Source organism: Phaethon aethereus (assembly GCF_964289735.1).
Source record: "Phaethon aethereus genome assembly, chromosome: 1".
Classification (NCBI taxonomy): domain Eukaryota; kingdom Metazoa; phylum Chordata; class Aves; order Phaethontiformes; family Phaethontidae; genus Phaethon; species Phaethon aethereus.
In genome coordinates, this window is record NC_138575.1 from 223,152,637 (window position 1) to 223,158,325 (window position 5,689).

Consider the following 5,689-nt stretch of genomic DNA (forward strand, 5'->3'; position numbering starts at 1 on the left):
CAGCTCTCCAGCCTCGCGACTGAGCCCTGCTCACCGCACATGCGCCAAGGAGATGCGACAAGCTGTTGGTGGCCGCTGCCTGTGGGGCTGCTGGCGCTTTCTCTGCCTCTGGCAGAAGATGCAGACGACGCTGCCGGCAGAGGCGGCAGCGTGCAGCAGGTGCTGGCAGCCCGTGGCGGCTGAGCTGTGGGTATGTGCCCGGGTGCCGCTGCCTGCCAGGGGAGAGCCGGCAAGGCTGGCAGACGGACCGTCTCCTCCTGCAATGCTGTACTGCAGGGCAGTGCAACAGAGTGCGCCAGGCTCTGCGTCTGCAAGAGAAGCCGAGGAGAGAGGCTGCGTGACTGCAGCCCTTGCCCCTGCGTCCCCGCTGGGAGAGCTCCTGCAGCCGGGCTCCCCTGCCACCCCCAGGGCAGCGCTCGGCCCCGCAGGCGGCTGCTGCCCTGCTCCCAGAGCCCTCTGAGGAGAAGGCTGGTCTCCGTGTGGCCCACGGCCACTCGTGGGAGCACCCCCGACGTGCCCAGGCAGCCTGCCAGGCACGGCACGAGGGTCTCCGCTTGCTACGGGGGCCGGGCCCACCTGTTCCCGCCTGCACCTCCCGCCTGCGCGTTGGGAAGACGTTCGGCCCCGTCTCCCTCAGGCTCCCTACCTGTGCACGGCGGCTCCCAGTTGCCTCTGAGCTCTCTGTGCAGGGGAGCCGTGGCAGCCTGTCCCCATGGTGGGACGAGGCCGGGCTCTGGCTACCCTGCGGCGCTGCACTTGGCTGCCTGTGGCGTGCCTGCGGGCAGGAGGAGGAGAAGGCACGGGATGGAGGCGGCCGCCTTGGCGCAGCGGCCCCCACAGTGCCAGCGAAGCCCGGCACCAAGGCAGCTCCGTGTGGCCCCGTCCCAGCGCCGGCCTCTCCCTCCTGCCCCGTCCCTCACCTGGCGCCTCTTCTGCAGGCTCGGCAGCCTGGTGTCAGGCTGGGAGCGGGCGTTCGCCTCCTCGTCCATGGGCATCTTTGGCGTCTTCTGCCGCAGACCTTCCACGGGCACCCAGGGGAGATGCTGCCTCCTGAGGGAGGTGCTGTCCTGGGAGTGGGCACCCCAGGGCGCTCGCTCCTTAAATACCCCCCGTCACCGCGGGGACCCATGTCACAATGGCCTCTGGGCACGATGCGGCCCCCTGTCACAGAGCCCTGGCGGTCGCCGTGGAGACGCCCAGGCCCGGGACCGGCAGAGGCAGCTGTAGGCCTGCGCCCCTTGGGCACCTTCCTGCGGGGCTTGTGCTGGGCCAGTGCCACGGCCGCGGGTGCACGGCCCGCCACGGGCAGGGCCTGGCTGCTGCTGCTTTCCCCCCGAGAGGGAGAGCGCAGCCCCTGCCGGCGTTGCGTGATGTGAGCTGGCTTCTTCTCCCTTGCTTCAGGGCAACAAGCCACGGCTCTCCCTGCCCCGTGGAAAGGGCATCCGCCCTATCATCGCTGAAGAGAGAGGCGGCCAAGCAGAGCAGCGGGTGAACGCCAGCTCGGGCCGGCAGCGATCCTTTCGGGGTGTTCATTAAACCCTTTACCGCGTGGCTGTGCGACTGGCTGGGGCGCACAGCAGGGCTGGGGGCAGCCATGCTGTGCCAGCGTGAGGCCGCGCTCTGCCCGCTGATCTGGGGAGACTCCCGGCGATCCGAGCAACTGCCAGCGCCGTCTTCCAGAACGGCAAGGAGGAGCGGTGGGAGAACCTGCGGGCTGCGCCGGGGCTGCGGGGGCAGGCAGAGCGGGCAGAGCACAGGGGCTCTTCCCTGCCCGTGGGCACCGGCAGGCAGCAGGGAGGACGGGGAGAGGATGGAGCCAGACCCTTGCCAGAGGCATCCATCTGGGTGAGAAGCAATTGCGATTAGTGGCTAAGGGTCGGCAAGAAAACCCTCTAACACTTACTTTGAAGCTTTAGAAGGCAGGCGTTCTTTATTGCAGTGCTGGATGCACGCGGGATTGCTCCGCCTAACATGTGTGCCTTGAAACAAAAGTTCATCCTTTAGATACCTTAAAGACATGAATATTCACACATTTCCCGGGAAATCTCCACCTCCCTGCCTACCTACTACATTTACGTAAGGCTGGCGTTGCAAAACTACACTACGCATGCGCAGGGGTCTCGGGTGGTCCTCGGTGGTCGTTTGGGGAGTTAGCCCACACTCAGGATTGGTTACAGCTTGTTACACACATTATTGCAGTTGGCTATATACAAAATACCACGCGCTGTCCACGCGCCTCTCACACAGTCAGGATTCGCTGCTTGCAGGTGTTCCTGTTTTCCTCGCTTCTTCTTAGTTGTTTTCCACAGCTCCTTCTCCTCAAGGCCGAGCCGTGCAGCTATCCAGCTGTTTACCAGCTTCTCAGTGCCACAGCTCCTTCTCCTTAAGGTCGAGCCGTGCAGATCAACACCACAGCTCCTTCTCCTTAAGGTCGAGCTGTGCAGGGTGATCCCAACATCTCCCCCTTTTTGTTTATCTATAAACAAAACCTGATGGATCATTTGCAACCTAAGGACTGTGAGGAAGATGGACCATCTGTACATTCTTGTATCGTCCTGTGCCGCGAACTCAGCCTAGCAGTCGGTAGGTGCCAGCTTTACGTGGGCGTCCCCACGGAGCCAACGGTGGCCTTGCCATACACCGATCCCCCTGCTCTTCGGGAAATCCCGGTATTTAATACATTTGCCAAGGAACGAGTTTCGACACACGTGGCCAGTGAGTGTCGGAACATGCCTCGGTTGTCACCTCTCAACACAGGGAGCCTATGGCGCATGTGCCCGCTGGCCAGACGTGCTGCACGCGCCACAGCCACCCCGTCTTTTGGTTCATAGGTTTTGTTCACACGGCATCTTACCGTAATCCAGCAGTCACATACCAACTATGCTTAAATTAACAGCAGAATGTTACAAGGCAAACAATTCTAGCTGTACTACTCCTAGCGATAGAAGCTACTTCTAGAGATGGAAAAAGTGCTTGTATAAAGCTATGAAAACCAATACTATATCTTACCAAAGGATTTGTAGTTATAGAGCGGTTTGCCCTAAAAGCTTTCCGTGTTCCTCTCATGATACTGCTCATTTCAGTGTGATTTACCCATACATTTTCTTTTGGCTGAGGTGGCATCCAGATTGCGATGACACCCGATAGTGTCAAGATGTGTCCGATGATGATGATGGTGACTGTTTCACCCATGGTTTTACCCATTTTGCGGGTACCCAACAAGTTCCAGAATCTGTAATGACACAAGCATAACCTCGTCCCCAGGTTAGCAGTTGAAAAGGTCCTTCCCACATATTCTTTTCCAAATTTTTAACTTTTACTTGCACATTTTGTGTTAACTCAAACAGACTTCCTGTCATTCCTTTTACATGTTTCTCCTTCTGCTAGATGCAAATAATTTAACACATATAAGGCTTTATTCAAACGTTCTTGGGGTGGTGTGGTAGCCTCTCCCCCTTTTAGTTTTTGCAATAAACACTTCAAGGAATGATTCATTCGTTCAACAATAGCTTGTCCAGTTGGGGGATGTGGTATTCCAGTAACATGCGTCACTCCCCATTGAGCAAAAAATGGTTGGGTTGACAGGGCTACATAACCAGGACCATTATCAGTTTTAATTTGTAGGGGTATACCACGGGCTGCGGATGCAGCTCGCAAATGCTTTTGTACATGCCTACTAGTTTCTCCTGTTTGTGCAGTGGCCCGAACTACTGCAGAATAGCAATCAATTGAAACATGAACATATTTAAATCTTCCAAAGTCAGCAACATGTGTCACATCCATCTGCCATAGTTGTAGCGAATGCAGTCCTCGGGGACTTACTGTAATCACGATTCCTGGGCCTATTTGTTGACAATCAGCACAAGTCTGTATGATAGCTCTAGCGTCACCTGCACTTAGATTAAATTGTCTCGCTAAAACTTTGGCAGATTGATGGAAAAAGGCATGAGAGGCTTGTGCTTGACCTAAACGGTCCGGGGCAGGTCCAGCCCATACTGCGGCAGTCAGCCGATCAGCTCTTGCATTTCCTTCCACCAGTTCCCCTGGAAGGTTGGTATGGCTGCGTATATGCATAACGTAATAAGGATGTCGTCTGTTCTGCAATAAAAACCAAAGCGTTCTAAATTGTTGATATAGCTGTTCCTGCTGTACCTGTCTGAGAATTGAACCTTCCTATCTTTGGAGTACTCCAACTCCATATAAAGAATCAGTAATTATATTCACAGGTTCTTCAGACCATAATTTAAAGGCTTCAATTACTGCCTGTAGTTCTACCTTTTGAACTGATCCTGGCACAACAAGTACCCGTTCTTTCCATTCTCCGTGCTCTCGCCATACTATTGCTGCCTTGCCTGTTTTCCCACCACCATCCGTAAATACTGTAGCACCTTGAACTGGATATTGACTACACTTTGATTTTTCTTCTACTTCATGGTTTTTAAAAAAGGCACACATTTTGTGTGATGGATAATTAATCTGAATGTCACCTTCAAATCCTGCTAATGCAGTTTGGAAGGGAACAGAGTGCTGCAAAGCCCAAGTCAAATATTCTTGTTGCAATGGTTTTAAAACCGTTTTCGGGTCCTTTGCCGATATATCAATAATTCTGTTGCGCCCTTTCATAATCAAATTTGCAAAACACTCTACTTTCGTGGTGATGGTTTTTCTGTGCTACTGAGGCAAAAAGACCCACTCTAAAATTCTCAATGGGTCTGCTTTTGATTCTAGCTTTTTTATCCACTGTATTATAAGCGCATAGGGATGTCGCTCGTGATTGATTACTGCCAAAGTGATCCCTATCGAGGGGTCTATCCTAGAACTAAATGCTTGAGTTACCTTTTCAGAAATGTTTGCTACTGCTTCCCGGGCTTCCTTGGTCAATTGTCGAGGAGAATTTAACCTGCTATCCCCTCGCAAGAGCTGAACCAAGGGCTCCATATCTTGGTTTGTGATCCCACAAATAGGTCGAATCCAGTTAACGTCTCCTACCAATTTTTGTACATCATTTAATGTTTTAATCTGAATTCTTAATTCAACCTTTTGGGGGGTCACCGACGTTTCAATGATCATCCACCCCAAGTACCTCCAAGGCGCTTCAGCTTGTATCTTTTCCGGCGCCACTTGCAGCCCACTTTGCCTCAAAAGCTCAACGAGCTCCCCGATCATTTCTTCCGGATTTAATTGATCACCAGCCAACAATATGTCATCCATATAATGATAGATGAGCTATTGAGGCCACCTTTTTCTGATTGGCTGTAAAGCCCAAGTTACATAAATTTGACACATCGTGGGTGAATTTTTCATGCCTTGTGGCAATACTGTCCAATGATATCTTTGCATGGGTTGCGCCTTGTTTGTACTTGGGACTGAGAATGCAAAATGTTTGGCATCATCTTCATGCAGAGGGATTGTAAAAAAGCAATCTTTGAGATCTCTAATCAAAAGTTTCCAATACTTCAGTATCATACAGGGAGATGGTAGCCCTGGTTGCAAGGCTCCCATGTCCACTACAACCTTATTGACTTCTCGCAAGTCATGTAATAGTCTCCATTTTCCACTTTTCTTTGGAATCACAAAAACAAGTGTGTTCCAAGGACTAGTGGGTGGCACAATATGGCCTTTTTAATCAATGACTCCAGGGAGAACAAAAAGTCCCTGCTTTGCTGCTGAAGATCGTCCTGATAACAAA